The sequence below is a fragment of the Phasianus colchicus genome, chromosome 12 (genome assembly GCF_987193195.1).
Source record: "Phasianus colchicus chromosome 12, bPhaCol1.hap1.1, whole genome shotgun sequence".
NCBI classification, from domain to species: domain Eukaryota; kingdom Metazoa; phylum Chordata; class Aves; order Galliformes; family Phasianidae; genus Phasianus; species Phasianus colchicus.
Window position 1 is genome coordinate 15,959,079 of NC_143447.1, and position 18,167 is coordinate 15,977,245.

Below are 18,167 nucleotides of genomic sequence, written 5' to 3' on the forward strand. Positions count from 1 at the left end.
AGTTGTAGGAAAACTTTCCCTCCACCGGCTGTCAGTTCTCCAAAAGTTTTTGTTAGCATAATGGTAATAAATAAGTCTACTTCTGTGCCAGATTTTGCTGAAGCTAACAAGTTCAAAACTTATGAGGGACAGACTGACAGATGGATGGACAGAGTCAACTATATGTTACTAAATATTAACAGTTTCTTCCCTGATGACGTTTCAGCTTAATTACACAAGTCAGCACCTTCTCATCTAAACAGAAGAGTTGCATCATGGCCAAAAAATCATGAAATAGGACCCTCCTTGTGCCAGTGAGGGGCACAAAGAAGTGGGTAAAGGAGTTCGTGACCTTCAATTTGAATCAATCCTTACCAGCTTTTTAAATTCAAACAACCATTAAACTAATTCCAAACAGATTATATCTGCCATAATAGTGACTAGCATGCCCAGGAGAGAGGTGTTTTTTAAAGTACCCAGTCATTTAATTTCATCGTGGTTTATAAATCAGTATCAACACTGTGAATTACTTCTGAAAGCAAAGTTGGCCTCTTGCAAATTGTGGGACCAATTCTGAAAACATCAAAATATTTCTGAGCAGCAAGGTTAATCAGAATGCCTGGAAGTGTTTACTTTTGTCAACCCTATTGAAAAGTAATTCAGTGAAATCACAAAGGGGAAGAGGAAGTAGTTTGATAGCCATTTCCATTTCATCTTGGAAAGAGTGGTGCCTGTCCTTGTCAGTCACACGGTGCTGGGACAGAAGAAAAATCTCTGTTCTCACTGTGCCAGGAGCAAACAGTGGGAGAGAAGAATATGAGAGGCTCTATGAAGAAGGCAGTGGGGAGAAGGCAGCGGTTGGATTGGATAAAAAAGGAAAAAAAGAAGAGTCCAACCAAACAAAGCCATGAACATTTATTCAACTCATGTCAAAAAAGATACGTAAGCCTTGTAACATATTGACAAATCCCTCACTAAACTGAAACGCAAGCTGCAACTTGAAAAGCTAACACATGCAAACACTTGCAAAATAGACCCTACAGCACTAATTTCAGCACTACTAAGCCAAGTAGGATACCACTCTTTTGCATGAAACACAGATAGCTTTTTTCTGAGAAATCATCTCCAAAAGCAAAAATGCAGAGGGTTTTTTTCCCCAGCTCTATTAAGGAAACATGCCAGTTTCAGGCTTCCAACAGGGAAAGGGAATAAAATAAAAAAGTTTATAAATTATGAAAAGCGAGTTGACAGTGTGTCCTTATAAATATGAAGATTACCTATGCTACCCTCATGAATCTGAAAAGTCACAGCTTAAAAAAAAAATGGCAAAAACTACATATTCAGCAAACTGAAAAATAATGGGCAGGTTTTGCTGACCAGGGAATAGTCTGCAATTTAGTTCTTTTCTTGTTTAACATTTACTGTATATTTCAGGATGGTGAAATATTATTAAGTTTACAGGAAAAGACCCATTTTCCACAGAAAGGTCCCGCTATTGACAATATGAAATACAGTCTGATACCTTGGAATATCCTCTGAATCTATTTAAAGTCCCTAAGGAAAATCCTCTTTTTCTAAAAACAAAGATATTTGTTATGTCAGCCAGCAGATATTGACACACATCTATATGAGCGCGAGTCCACAAAAAAGCCACACACAACAGTTTCTTGCTTATAGAGTTACTACTTGTGGTGGCTCACCAAATCATAGAAATTGGAAAGTTTGAGTGAACTGGTAGATGGATTGGTTTAAAAAAGGCATAAATACGCAAATAAAAGTGTGCCCTTTCTCTCATCCAACATCTCTATATAGTACATGTACAGTATAAACTATCATGATCTCAGCTGAAGACTCAAAGCACTGTTACTGCAGTTCACCCTCTAAACCATGGCAAGTACTCATTTTGTACTGACAGTCATTAGAGGCACCAGAGCCTAATGTGTCCCCTCCAATAAATGGTCTGAAATGACAAGAAGAAGAAAGTTTTCTCGATTACCACAATCACTTCAAAACTTCAGTGTCAATTAGTTTCAGCAGCTTTGGGAACTAAAATACATATTTTGATTAAAAGCACAAATGTTGCAATGGGTCATTTCACGTTTTCAAAGCTTCCTCACCTGTAATATTTAGGGGCTGAGAATTAAATCAAAACCTTAGAAACAAAAAAGAGAGAGAGAACCCTGTACATTTCCTTGTTGCATCTGCTAATACAAGTTTGCTTTGCCTGGGAATTATTTTTTGAAACACACTAAGTTTTCTCCATTAGTGCTGTATAAATATCATCTCCAGTGCAGAGCCTGGAGGGAGTTCAGGAGTTTGACTTAATCAGAATAGCTAACATGTATTCAGAAGTTTGGTTTAGAAAGTAGTTGAGAATACTGAATAGGTTCAGCCAGCCCTTTGATGAAGCAACACTGTACCATACAAGAAGGGTGAGTTATCACCACAATGTTAATTACTTCAAACTGAATAAGTGCCCACCAGAACCAGTGTTCGTTTTCACAGCCCTGCTAAACTTTGAATAGGGGGAGACAAATATTGTCAAGAAAAAAGGAAAAAGTAATTATTTTGAATTATTTACAGTTCCAATTTGGTAGACTGAAAAATTTTTCTTAGATTTTTTGCTGGGGAAATAAAAAAAAACACTTTTCATTAAATACGTATTTTCTATAGGAAAAACCCTGCTTTGCTCCTCAAACTTTGATTTTCTGACAGGGAACCTGAAATGATAAGTTAACCTTGCAAGTTTTATCCAGTAATAATAATGTAAGTAATGTAAGTTAACCTTGAAAGTTTTATCCGGTTTGGGCTAAAGCTTGTGAATTAATCTCACCATGCAGAAGTGGAACTATCACTGTCTTATATAGATAAACAAGGTTAAGCACACAAAAGAAGACTGTGAAACAGCTGTCTCCTAAGGAAATAACACAGCTGGAATGATACCTGAAAGATCTCATGTTCTTCTCCCAGCACGTGGAGGAAATCCATAGGTTACCTGTCTATAAGAGATGGGAAAAGGAGACAAAAGCTGCCTCCCAGGGAAGTGGGAAATACTTTGGGGCACAGACTTCAGCTCCTTGCCTGAATCTCACCTTGAGGTGAACAATCTTGTTCACCATGATTGGGAGGTCCTGAAAAAAACTGCAGCATTTAAGTGTCCTTCAGTAGCAGTGCACAGAAGAGTATCTCTAGTTCAGCAGATGCATTTTCCTTTAGCTTTGAGCTTTTTCAACCCCCTCAGATTTGACCCCAAGATGTTTCTGCTCTGTCATGTGCAGTTTCACATCTAGTGATTATCTACACATATCAGGTCCAGCTAATTCAAACCCTTGTCACAGCCCAGTTTAGACTGACCGAATCCCACCACCAGCCTTGGCCAAAGGAGTGAGCTCATCATTATGGTACTGAGCCAAACCTGTAACTGAACTAAAAAAAAAAGCAATTAGAAAACACTGTTAGGAACACAACCCACCATCTTGCCAACTGGTGATGAAACTTCCCAGTGCAGCTGCCTCGAGAGCAGTTGAAGCAGGGTGTGAACTGGGGCCCACCACAGTGGGTGCTTCCATTCATTTGGAGTTTGTCACCTTACTTCTAGACCTTCCCTGTAGCTTTGCCTTTTCTCATTCACACATCAAACATGGGACTTTCCTTTTGCCAAGCACCTCAACTTTCCTAGCCCAGCTCTGATGGAGAAATCAGAGTCCCCACCACTTGGGCAACACTAGGAGCCCAGCAGCTCCCTGAATCCTGGCATACCAAAGAACAAACCCAGAACAAATGCCAAATGGTCAAACGGCCTTTAAAAACAACTTGGTGAACTTGGTTTCCCCCCCCCCCCATTTAGTCCACAGCTTGGAAGGTACAACACAGCATTATGGACCACTGACAGTCTTGAGCAGGAGCAGAGGGGCAATTTGGGGGAAAACTCCTACCCTAACACCCAGATCTACCCAGCCTTGTTCTTTAACCTCCAGCATTTCCATTGGCTTGGGCTATGGGCATGGGGGAAAGAAGGAGAAAGTCAGACTCTGAAAATTGATTTCATTCTTGGTAATACTTCTTGCACAACAATCTGTTCCTTTCAGAAGGACACAGATTAGGGAAGTATTTGGTCAAGGGGCAGTAGAGGGCACTCCAGGCCAGATCAGGTTAAGTTTTGGTCACTTTATCTCTTCTTGTTGACGTAAAGGCTTGAGGCCATGGCCTAGGGTTTTCCTGCAGAAATGTGTTTACAAGCAGGTCAAGGACTTGCAGACAGATAACCATTAGCAAAACAACTTTTCTATTGACAAAAGAGCGCAGAATAGTGTGTTGGCAGATGAATTCTCTTGTTTTGTTAAAGAAAAAGAGAAGTTAAATCAAAGGGCTGCACCCCAGCTGGTTCTCACAACTGGGTTTTCCAGCAAGGATTTAAGATCAAAACTTGCTCCTCATCCACTTGCAAAATGATACTGAGGACTCATGCCAAAGTGCTGCATTCAGCAATAAATCAAGATGGGATTTATGACCGGTCAGCAAATGTGTAAAGCTTGTTAGCAGATTTGTTAATCCTGACTCTGCCTTCAAACTGGATATATCTGTGGGTCACCAGCCTGGGTAACTCACCTGGAATCAGGCTTTCCTCAAACCTCTCTTCCTCCAGCCCAGTTTCATCATGTTTTGTCAAAGTTCAGGAGTCATTTGAGCAGAAAACAGCCAATTTATGGGTTTTGTACACAACTCAAATGAGGGCAGCTGTAGGAAACATTAGTGGAGCAGGCTAAGATTTAAGTTTCAGATCAAAGCTCCCAGCACTGGACCACTGATAAGTGCCAAAATTTCCATAAAGCACAGTTCTATATGCACACCAAAAAAGCAGGATTTTAAACAGCCACAAAAACAATAAAATATATTTTTAAAAAGCCACTTAAGAACTATAATTATTTGCTACCTGTCAGCCAGAATTACAAAGTTAGGACATAATCAGCAGGGGAAGTGGCTTCTCGGAAAGCCTCGTCCAGTCCTACTGGAGGAATTTGTGGTCTGTTTTGTGTACAGTTTGTGGTGTCTGAGTCATGACCTGAGTCCAAGAGCCTCTGGTTGGGGGATGACAAACACTGTCCCTCTGACGGAGGCCTCGCATTAGTCAGAAACCAAATGTGTGCACGCTCGGGAAAGCTGGGACATTTGAAGCCCAAACAATAAAGAAAGCAAAACAACATGAGCTAAGCCCACTGGAATCAGCAGAAGGGGTTCACGTAGTTTGTCTGGCTGTCCAAGAGAGTTAAAAATCAGCCCACAGCATGAGCAAATAGAAGGAAAGGTCAGCATTTGCCTATGGATGCACATCCATGTCTGCATTTCTACACTACACAGGAAAAGCAAAATCATTGTCAAGGCCATTCCATAAACCAAGGAGAAAGTGCAGTTGGGATAACTCAGAGCTGTCTCATTAAAATTATGACTACGGGTTTGTTTTCCTTCAAGTTTCTTTTTATCCCTCCCTCCCAGCCCTCACTCCCTCATGCAGACGCAGGTTACACGTCAGTGCAGAGTCAGGAGGTTCTTGCAAACTTCTGCCCATGGAAGCTGGACAATGCAACATGTGCAGGCTCAGCAGCCAAATACCATTCAAGTCCCTCTGCTTCCCACCAGCCCTCCTTTTTAAAGAGCCCGCTGCTGTGAAAGCAGCTGTTTCTCTAAGGAAGGGCTGCCTTGCCTTTATTAATCATGACACCAAGTGCCACTCAATGCATACAGTTGTATGCCTGCATCTCCATCGCTACTTCCCTCTAGCCCCATTAATACTATTAAAAACTCAATAAATTTTGCTATCACCTTTCTTTAAATCATATTCCTCTATGATGTGTAGCTATTAAAAGTGCCTGTAAACTCTTCCTATTAAAATGACATTTTAAAAGGCTTGATTTGAACATGGCTATGTCACTTAAAGTGGAAAAGTTTCTGTGAGTTCCCTTCCAAGCTGTTAAAGATTAGCTTGATGTAGATAAGACTATTCCCCAAACTCATTATCTGTCTTCAAAATGCACCTTAAGGACTACTTAATAAAGTCAAGGTTACGTGAAGAGTATTTCAGAGAAAAATCAGTGAATGACTATTAATAAATCTGCATTACAGATTGGTTATTTTACCAATGTCTTTCATCTGAGCAGTAGATGATCTTTTTTTTTTAAACAAGCATGTGTTGCTTCCTTATACAGGTCACCAGTGAATCAGTGGCAGAGAATTTCAGCATGTTTACAATTAAGGTGATTTACACAATATAAAACATTCCACAGGGAAGAGTCACTTATTTCTGACCAGTATGAATGTACTGCACCAACCTTACATTTAGAAAGAAAATCAGGCTACTCACTGTTTAATTCCCAAAAATCCTGTTTCCTACTTATTTCAATGCTAAGTGTGGGAAATGCTAATCCTGGGAGCTCCAGCACCAGATAGCAGCAAGTCCCTTCAACAGTGAAGCAGCACAACTTCTCAAAACAGGAGAAGCTTTAGCCTAGACAGAATTTATTCTCAAGATCTTCACATCAGTTGCCCGTGCTATAACAATAGTTACTATGGATTGCTGTCACCTACTTCACTGTTGCCAGATCAGCTTGAAAGTTTATGCCCAAGGACTGGCATTTGACCCTGCAACTGGTGTTAACGATTCACCCATGCAGCAAGAACACCATCTCGCCCTGGGCTGATATAAGCAGCTCCAGCACTACTCCTCTCCATAGAGGGGGTCAAGCTGCTCCAAAACCCACTCATCTGCCTCTCTGTGGACGTCAAAGAAGTGGCACAGGACCACAAGAGAGACATTGGCTATTTCTCAAAGACAGGAGAAAGCTCCACCGGAGCTAAGTTGAATGAAAATTTGGGTTGGAAGTGTAAGGGTAAATTCAATCTATCAATTAGTTTTCTCACTGCTTTGTTTTTTTTTTTTTCCTGTTTTTAAGCTTTTAAATACTTTAAATTTTTAAACTACTATTACTAGTTCCAGTGGAAAGCAGTCACCATAGAAGCTCCCATCTGTATATGCACCAAAAAGGTAACTGTGCAGACTCCTGCTGGGCTGACTTGCTGGAAACTGTTGATTCACTGTATGTGGAACAGCTCCAAGCTATTACCAGTTTACCTGCTGTTTGACCAGCTCAGAAGAATTTGCATAACACACGTTTCTATATTAGCCATTCTCTACCTTGTACAGTAAATATTAGCTTGATTAAAGGCAAGCAATAATATTTTTAATATAAATCTGTGTAGATAATCATTAGCTGCCCCTTACCTTTATCTACAAGTGCATCCATGAACTCTGTGCTTGTTGACACTGGAGCATGCATTATTGAGATTAAACTGTATTTTTACCAGGTTTTTGTTTCAGGTGTTAGGTCCTCAAAAAACTTGCGTACATCCATAGGGATTATTGCACACAACTGAAATCCTACTCAAGCACATGCTCTGTGCATGCCAGATGGAGAGCAGCTCTTGTCCAAGAGTCACATACTTCATTAGCACGATACTGAACCTGAGCCTCTCAGCAGGGTATTTCAACTTGATCAGAGTGAATTTAAACCTGCCCACATTACCAGCAGGGACAAGCCCACCATGGTCTGCATGTGCAAGTGTAAATAATAACAGCAGCAGCCAGCAATTACTCTGCAAAAGCTTGGATCTGCTTACAAACCACAACGCTAATTTTAATGCTGCGTTTAGGTTCTCCAGTTTAGGGGATTTACACATAAGTTATGGGAGATCTGGTAATTAGGAGACAGGCCCTTGCGAGTCTCCTCACTATTTTTCAGATGAAATCCAATTCACCCTTCGTTTCACCTTTAGAATTTTTTATTTCCTGAAACCAAAGACAGCAAAAAAGGAAAACCATCTGAACCCTTCTAATGCTACCTACTTTCACTATTAGTAGAACTACAGAAGCATATTAGAGCAAAGCTAGCTCAATACCAACACAGGCACTGGGGCTTAATGGGCAAAACTCCCCCTGCAGTGCTGATGGATCCAAGGGTACCATCATCTTGTTGCCAACACCTGGCCTGAAGTCCTAGCGAGAACAAGCTGCAAGAATATTTAAATCCCCAAAATGAGTAGAGTAGAAACATGCAGGGATGGCAAGGAGAGAGAGACCTCAACGAATTACCCTGGAGAAGAGCTCTTTTGGTATATTTTTCCATAGATAGCAAAAGATTTTGAACAGGTGAGTTGTGTCATACACACTAAGCCTTTTATTCTGCATTTCTCATCTTCCTAGTTTATCTAAAACCCACACTGCATTGAGTGAATTAAGATGCTGATTGAAAAGTACATTATATAGCAGTTACCTGTGAGATGTGCACTTTAGAAGTGAAGGTTTAGGGGCAGAGGAAAGGCATATAATAAAGAGTAGTGTACTTTGAAAGGTCTAGGCAATGCTGCAAGAAATGGCATTACCTCACAGTTGTCAAGGCTCAGAAGTTTTATTACCAAGGAATTTCACTTTTGCCTCTTATTCTTAACACAGTGGCCAGTTCTGGGACTGAGAGGATTTGCTGATCTAATATAGATAGCGATTCCGTAGGTTTGTTCAGATTTATATAGACAGCACCTTGGGATCAGGAATTACATTTAAAATGTAATAAAATGTTCTTGTGCACTTTTACTCACAAATACTGTACTTAAAAAAGTAAACATCAAATAATCTCAGGTATCTTTCAAGAAAATGTTGACATAGCTCCAAGAGCTCATACAGATGACTGAATAGTTTTCTGAGTAAACTTAATAAACTCATATTCTTACACTTCCAGTGTAGCTTGAAGTATCACATCATGAAGAAGAGGGACAAACTAAGCTATATAAATTAGCAGAAATCTCTTTTAAACATGGTTTTCAACATAGAGATATAATATAGACATTTATGTAGGCATGCTTTTATACTACTTGCAGTCCTAGGGTTTAAAAAGTAAAGATAACATCTAAGTCTCACTCATGTCAATGAATTAAATTCACACTGTTTAAATTTTGTTCCCATTCTCAAAGATCTCAGCCTTTTCCCAATCAGCAGCAATATAACAACAATCTCAAGGAGCAGGATTTGACCCCCTAATGTGTTCAGAAGGACTTTGTGTAAGTTCAGGAGTTTTAACACAATTGCTCCTCTTAGTAGTCAGAATGATTCATCTACATTATCTGTCTTTATTAAACAGTCATTTCCCCTAGCGAGTCCCACTCAAGGGAATCCTTATTATTCAGACAAGCCCTTACAGTCATAATGACACAAAATACATATATAGGAGTAGTTAATAATACTGTTATTTCTACGTGTGTGGATAAACACTGGCTGGTAACTTTATATCAACAATCCATCTGAGCAGAGACAAATCCACCATTTACGCAAGCAGGCAACCCATAATACTATGCATAAGGTCTGGTGAATAATATAAAGCAAGGCAGAGCCCTGAGAGACAGCAAATTGGGATTCTTAATGTATTTTGCCCAACAACATAAAATTAGCTCGCTCTTACAGGAATTGATGAGACTGCTCCAAAGCTCAGTTGCAGAGACTATATATAATCTCTGCTCCAAAGGGGTAGATTCCAAGCTAGAACCTACCCAACCCATTTATGATCCCCAGGTCTAGTTGAGAAGTCCTGCAAAATGCTTCATTCTGAGCCTGCAGCTGAAGCAGTGCAAAAGTTTAAGCAAAGTAAAACCTACTTTTCCTCTCTCCATCTGTTTTCGGTCTCTTTGTGCCATCCCTCAGCCGCGCACAGGTAAATTAGCTCCAGAATGAACACTGAAGCCTTTATGGAGTATGCTGCTCTTTGATCCCCCTTGTTTCTGCCCATAGAAGAACACGGCGAGCTAAGCACAGCAATTAGCGGTAACAGCTATTAACGGGCTTCACAAAAGATACAAAAGGACACAAGCAGGAGGTTTACAGCGTGATGGATAAAAATAAAGTGGATACTTTCTTTTGCACATCATTCCTCCAGCAAGTTTAGCCTAAGAGACCATGGGGATGACTGGCAAACAGTGCACTTCTGGTAAATGAACCTACCTAACAATAAATATACCAGCAGCAAAGGAAGTAAGTTCAGCTTGTCCTTAACTAAGATCTGTATGAACAAAAACTATTTGAGAAGACTCCGCTGGACTGAGCTAAGACTAAGGAAATCATCACAGACATTGCTATAAACACTTTGATTTCTGTGCTAGAAGAAATTCAAAGAAATAAAACAAAGAAATCAGACACTGACTTCTTTTTAGAAGTACATTACTTTCCATTTGCTGTCACTCCAGAAGAGGCCATAAACCACAAAATTACTCCTTCTATTACTGAACAACAGTTTACAAGCCCTAATCACCTCCAGGAAATACTGGAGTACCCCAAACCAACCTTCAGCTGCTCCATTCTGGTGCTCAGACCTCAGCATAGACCACAGGTGGTTGTTCCACACCATGACAGTGACAGCTCACCCTGACTCATTTACAAATACATATGTTTATATTATACATACAGATATACATATAAAAAGCTGGAAAGCAAGTAAAGGAAAGAGATGCAACAAATCAGAGAACACCTGCAGACTTACAGCCATAAGCAATTTCCTAAATTAGGAAGGAAAACACATTAATCAGTATATTAACTCCAGACTAACAACATCAGGAGCATTGCTTGTACACAGAAAGTCATGAACAGACTTACACAACATTCATATGACATTAACATAATCATTGGCTTTTATCAATAACATAAATGAAAGATCAAAAGGTCAATAACTTTTGCCTCCAGTGTGGACTCTAGATGTGTGAAAGTCTACAGAAACAACAATAACAACAATTATTTTTTACTTTGTCACCTAGCACCTTGTCCAAGGGCATCTCAGAAAAGATGGGAGGCAGTAGTTTATGTTTCCAGAGCCATTTGACTTCACTATTGTTTCGTATTGACTGTGTAATCAAAGTAGATAAAGTCTCACTGCAAACAGTGGCTGCAGATGTACTGAACAAAATCTACTGCACACACTGATGGTGTTCTCCCATTCATGACAGTGGATAAATTCTGAGGAAGAGAGCAAACTGGAACAAACTCAGGTTGGACACTAAGAAAAAATTCTTCTCAGAAAGAGTAGGGATGCACTGGCACAGGCTGCACAGGGAGGTGGTGCTGTCACAGCCCCTGGAGGTGTTCAAGACTGAGATGTGGCACTGAGGGGATGGGTTGAGAGTTGGAATAGAGGATCTCAGTAGTCTTTTCTAATATTTATGACTATTTCAATCAATAGAGCAACCTCAATGAGAACCTCTGCGGCAGGCTGAATCTGGAGCAAGCCCTGGGACTTTATGGACGCTACAGCTCTCTGGAACATGGAAAAAGGCAGTTCAGTACCAATTTCTTTCTCACCATAAGCTGCATAAGAGCAAATTGTTATTCATATCTGGTAGATGGGGAAAATGAGACATGGAGAAGTAAAACACGCCTAGGAGAAGGAATAAAAATCTGAGATCCCTTTTCTGATGACTACAAATATGTCCTTATTACATTCCCACATTTCCAGACAGTTAGACATGAGTTTTCCCCACATTAACCCCTCCCCTCAGAAGTGACTTTACTAACACCCACAAAAGACAAAGCAATGTTCAATTTGCCTGCTAGGCTGCTGCTGAGAATCAACTCAGACAACTTAACCATATACTTTCTTTTCATTCACTGACTTCAAGCACTTACTCCAAATAAAGCAGAGAACCACAAAAGAAAAAAAAAAACCCAAAGATATGAATGCTGTACTAAGAGTTGAACTACACAGTGCCCTCTTAACCATCCTCCTGTTTTCTTCCCATGTTGATTAATAACTTGTGTTGTAACTGATCTAGACCTGGAAAAAGCACTTGGCTCATGTCCCTTAGTCAGTGTCTCTAGCATGGTGAGGATGAAGGTAAATTATCAGAGATCTGTAAGTGAGGAATGGGAACCTCCAGCTGAAGGAGCTTCAATGGCCTTCTTATTACTTGAGAGTATTTAAAATTGAGAGCTTCGGTGAGGTAGGAATTATATTTAAAAATCCTATATACATTTATATCAACTTAGCCTTAAAGGAACATTCTATCTACCTCTAAGGAGAAGAAAAAGCATTACTGGATTCAGTTTCCTTTGATCCATTTTTTTTTTTTAAACCAGCTCAGGGTGATATTTTGTATGCTATTGTTTTCTTGTAGTTTGGTTAATTCCCTCCTTCAAAACTGAGTCATGTAGCACATTCACTACTGAGACAACTTGGTGAGAGCTAAGTGGGAAAGTGTGATAGAAGCAGATACGAAGGTAAGTTCTCCTTTCACCCTCCCCTTGTCCTCTCACAGAAGCACAGGGTACAGCTAAAACCCGAGTGGAAGGCACTGTGCTTCCTAACACCCATTTTTCACATTTACCTGCAGTGCTGGTCATCTGATCCCAATTCCCTTATTATTGCATCAGGCGTAACGGGGATTGCAGTCCAGCACAGGGATAAAGAGCACATAAAACCTTCAGAAACATTTGTCAAGACTTTCTCTTATACTTGCAGATGTTAAAACCAGAGGCACAAAAGGAGAGAGCTCTAATATGCATGCTATTGGATACCAAGTGTTAACTTGATTTCTAATGCGATTGCCTATAAAATACAACCAATATTTCTGTGAACTACTTCCTATAACACTTCCCCCCACCGAATGCTCTCCCTAAGCTGTTTAATGTTATCTTTATCTTCAGATATTCAGAATCGCTAATGCATCATCACTTGATAAATGTAGGAAATCTATCCAATGTTACGTTAGAGTTTTGACAAATACTATTCTTTGTTTAGAACGTGCTCACTTTTAACTACTCAGCACTCTCTATCATGTCTCTGGACACACTAATCACCCAGTATTTTTTTCTACTCCCTGACTGGAAGTCTTTAAGCTATTAAAAGAGAAACGTGTGATAATACATGTGTTTGAATATTCCTCAGATTAAAAGTTACTCTTGACAGAAACTGTGTATATTCAGCAATTCAAAACTATATGCATAAGCATCCACTGTCCGAATATTCACAATAATTGATGTGATCCCCTCATGTGCACTAAAAACATCACTCTCTCAAGCAGAGAAATTTATGGAGGCTGCTCCAAAAGTAATGACTCTTATTTTGCTGTACTTAGAGAGTTCGGGGAAAGGTTTTTAAGGTTTTTTTTTTTTTTTAAAAAAAAAAGAAACCTTCATCTATTTTCCCCTTACTAAATAATATGAGAAAGGTCTAATTCTACATGCCAAAACTCTACCTTTAAAATAGGATGCTGCACAGCAAGGCAAGCTCCACTAAGGCTTGTGGTGTGTTTGTTTATTAAAACAAGCTAATTTGGTTATTAGTCATAGTGGCCTGGAGTTTCACTTCATTCTTCAGACAGAACAAAAGTCAGTGGACCTCAACTGTCCTTAATTACTTTCTCTGGATGTGATCTGTTCTGAAGCCAATATACATCTGTTGTCTTTAACACTTTTGGACGGAGATATAGACATCATTATTCTCCCTACTTCTTCCTCTGCCTCCCCAAATCAAAGGAAAATCAAATATGCTGTTTACAAGCCCATAGACTGTGCAATGTTGGCCCATTTCCATTACTTGCTGAATCAGGTCATGAGATCTGTATGTCTGAATTCAAGAGGGGTTTGTGTTGGCATCTGGTCTCAGACTCTGTGCAGCAGAGTCAGCTTAGACAAAAATGTAATTTTAAAAAGATAAGGACTCCCCCTTTAAAAAAAAATAAATAAAGCATAAGAGTGAATGAGATACTTACACTTGAATAAATTAGTCATTAAACAACATTGCTCAATTTTATCTTCCTTTTTCTCTGAGGCTTCTATGGTCACAGATGTTTTCTGCAGTTTTGAGGTAAGGGGGCAATAGCACTGCAGTTCTTCTTAAAAGAATATATAAGAAATTATGCTTACAACAGTGCAGCTTTGAGAGCCGCACTCACATCTACTCCCTCTCTCTGTTCAGCTTCATTTGATAGCTATGAACTGTGGATAAAGAATAAATATGGCTTTTCAGTGCCCTAGGACTCTCACCTGACTTATTTATGTCTGACCTGGTAGAACACCGCTGACCTTGGAAAGTTTAATTGAGGCTGGGATTATATGGCACTGCTTGAGGCCACCTGAATTTAGAGGGTGTGACACTTTCTCTCTCACTGACTCTCTCATGTCTGCTAGGGGATGCATGCGTGTGTGCACATTTGTGTACCCTAAATTGAGCCTAGCAGTGATGAAATGCATTGTTTTAAGCCTACAGCACATGCTATTGTAAGGGAAAAGATTACTCTTGTCAGGCAGACAACGTGAATGTTTATTTTGTTTGGTTCTTTGTTTGCTTTTTTCCCCAGCACATTCTCTCTGAAATTTGATTTTTACAGTTGATTCCTAACTTTTTATGAATGTGATTCTGCCTAGAACTGAGAGCTTAAAGAATGAAGGAGAAAGAATTATGTGGACACTTTATCTAGACCCACTCATACATATTGTGTTTAATACCCTTTAATTAAATTTAATTAAAGCATATGATGAATGATGATCATTTTCACTCCTTTTGGTTTTCAGGAAAGTTATATGTACTTAAACCTCCCTACATCACAGTTAAATGTGAAGGGGAAAAAAAAGCAGAGAAAAGATCCATAATACTGAAAGGTGGAATAAAAAGAAATGGCATGGATATCTGCTAGCCAAAGAGTACTATCTTTCCTACTGGAGACTGTCCCTAGATGGATATAAACAGCTCTCATCTGGGTTTCTTCAAGGTAGAGGCCAACAAATATGCCATATTATGCACAGAGTCCTTTTATGGCAGAGACTATTGTCCACCAGAGACTGAGCAGATATCGCCAAGCAAACCTCACCTGCGGCCACAAGCAAGCATCAAGCCTTAAGGGGATTCCTCGCCCATCCTTAAACATATATTTTCCCTGTCACTCAAAGTTCAGGCCAACAAAGCCCTGAGATAGCCAGGCTAGAGCCACGTAGGTAGATGAGAACGTTCAGCTGGTAGAAGGGTTAAAATATTCCACTATGGAAACAATCCACAGAAATTTCCCAGGAAATAAAACAACTCTGATGCTTTCAAGGCCTAAAATTATCCATTCTTTACCTTATTTCTAATGTAATGTATTGCCTGGACTGAAACAGTGACCGTTTTCTGTTTGTAGGTATCATAGGAAATGAAATAAGGAGAGGATTGCTGTCAAGAGCAGCCTCAATTCCCCCATCTCTCTCTCCAAGAGGCTGTGCCATGAATCAGGATACATTTTATTATTTTTTTATGGTCCTACACAGTGACATAACACCTACCCACCTCCTAGTGAAGCAATGCTGAGATCTAGACACAGGCAAATCCCAACAAGCCATCGGTTAAACGCATGGTTTACAATTCACAGCCCTGTTTTCAGTCTCTATAGCATAGATGACTTTGCATCATCTAATAATTGCATCAGCACAGAAAAGCATCTCAGATGGGTGAAGAAAGCACAACAGTAAAGCTATCTGCAGCTGTCTCTAATCACCGGTGACATCCTACAGACATGCAGACAAACTGTATTTTTGGAATTCTGCGGTAAATGGAAGGAACTTCGGAATGACTAACAGACCTCAAGAGAGAATTCTGCTTTTCTCTCTCTCTAAAATAATCCCTCTCTTCCCTTTCGGTGAAACATCAGCCTAAGTGACAGAGGTCTCTGCCAGCCAAAAATAACACCAGTGCATGCAGCTGAACAGTTCCATGACAGTTATGCTCTGCCCCGTAAACCAGTTCAACACGCCATCATCAACTGAGAGCCTCACACTGAGCATCTAGGAAGCCGAATACTCACCCAAATCCAAATATTGGCACTATTGAACACATTAATGTTTACACCAATTTGCAGTCAATTTCTATCCAAGTCACCACCTACCAGTCTTCATCACAGACTGGGATCTACTGCTCAACATTTCAGGATTCATTAAATTTTATTTTATTTTTACTATTGCTAAGTCCTCAAGCAATCCAGTAAGAATATTCTCACAAGAATATAATTACATTTATAAATTAAAAACACATATTGAGAGCCTCATCATTAATGGAAACCCATAAAAACTTCAATAAGCTAATTTGCATTTATCAGTTTCAAATAGGTACAGTGGGGGAAGAAAAGCATTAATACACGTATACTTCTGAAACCCTAGGAACAATGACAAAAAAAGTGCTAGAGGAAAAAAAAAAAGGAATTTCTCTGTGATCCTTATTTATTACATTTTTAATAGAAAGTCAGTGGAGGTCTTATCTGATGTCATTTGGTTTAGGTTCCATGGTATTTTTTGTATTTGACCAAATTCCCTTATCTTCTCATTGCTTGTGTTCTGCTCTGCCAGCATCCAGCAAACTGATATACTTATCTTCAATTTTATAATAAAGTTTTAGCTTCCACGGGATAAAAAAAGAAATAGGGAGAAAGGGGAAAGGAAAATTGCATCTAAGATACTAAACATATCAGGCATGTGTGACTGTCAAGGAATCCAGCAGTTAACCTTGTTCTTAGTATAGAAACTTTAATAGTTGAAATACATTTGACTCAGACTCCTGACTATTTTTCTTTTTTGTTTTTAGTCATTCCCATTTATATGGTCAAATTAACTATTTATTACAATATGAGACACTACCCAGTGAATATTTTTGAGGCAAGGTTGGTGGTCATTACTTCTGTGGTAGCAGTTAATAACCAAAGGTGAAAAGGTAATTAGAGGCATCAATTGCTGAGGCAGAGAATGTAAACCAAAAACTAATGAGCAAGTTACTGAGTGTCCGTTCCCATTCTGCCATGCCATTTCTCTGCCCTTTCTTCTCAACTTTATGCTTCTATATTTCCTCAGCATTCCTACTTCAACCTACAGTGACTTGAAACTCATTACAAGAAGTGGTCTCCTCTCCATACTTCCTCAGCTTGTTAATTTTTCTGATCTTAGTAAACTTGGTTTACCTTTTCTTGTCATTAGTACGTTCTCTTGGCTTTATTCCTTCACCAGAGGTCCTATCTTCTGCACAGTATCTTTCCCTCTGCAGAAACCAGTCTAACTTGCAAACAACCCTCCCTCAGCCACTGATCTGCTTGCCTAATTTATAACTGTGCTTCATTTGCTCAGAATTCAACATAAAGGCATGAAGTTTTTTGACATCTTTTGCTACAATTAAGAAAAATAAAGGGGGCAAAAACCCAAACTAATGCACTAGAATGATGGAAGAGAACTGAGAATGAGAAAAGAAAAGAGGAGCCAACTTCCCAGTCGGAGTAAATCAGTCCCATCAGCCAGAGTGGAGCAATACCAATTGAAAACATCTGAGGATCTAGCCTGAGATTACCTGTATTTTGCACTAAGAAAACAGATTAAGAACTCCCCAAGGTTCCACAGATGCAAATCCACAATGGAGGTAATTTTTTGTGAGTCATACAAGCAAGGAATGTCGTGGCTCTGGAAGGCAAATCCGTGATCTCTCCATAACTGTTTCCACTAATTAAGGAAATAGCAACAGGTACCTCTTGAAGCCATGTTTTCTAGAGACTCATCTGGAGCCTGGGGAATCCTTCTCTGGCCACAATGAAGTGGTTTGTGCAATTTAACTGACCCACCCCTACCTGATCTACAAGTTCTTCTACTACACTTACTTTTTAATGATCAAATGCCAAAATTTGCATGTAAGCTATTTGTATTTCCTGTCATGATATTTCACAAAAATCATGAAGTTCTGAGAGGAACCCCCAGGTGCCCTCAGTCAGTACTTGAGAACCACTCACAATGCTTGCTCTCCCCAAGATTTATAAAGCAGCAAAGCCAGAGAGAACTGAGCACAGATCAGCTGCTAATTCAAACAATTTCTGAGATGCCTTGCATCCTACAGTGGATATAACATGAGGATGCCTGATTTAAGAAAATCCCCAAAGACCTAGTTGCCATTGCCTACTCTAACTCCAAAAATTCCTTCTTCATAAATTGAAAATCCATGCTTTACACATACAGGAAAATTTACTTCTGAGAAGTTTCCTGCACTCTGTGCCCTGAGAACTCACAGCAGCCTCCTAGGCTGAGAATTTCCTTTTTCCAGAAAGCATCAAGTGACTGGGAAATACACTGAGCTGAAAGATCACATGACAAACACAACATCACGGAA

At 39.6% G+C, this 18,167-nt stretch overlaps 1 long non-coding RNA gene across 3 annotated transcripts in view; it reads right to left on the bottom strand.

The window, feature by feature from the left end:
* Positions 1 to 18,167, bottom strand: part of LOC116225577 (uncharacterized) — a 267,476-nt gene that overhangs the window by 37,533 nt on the left and 211,776 nt on the right. The gene's annotated exons all lie outside the window — the stretch shown is intronic.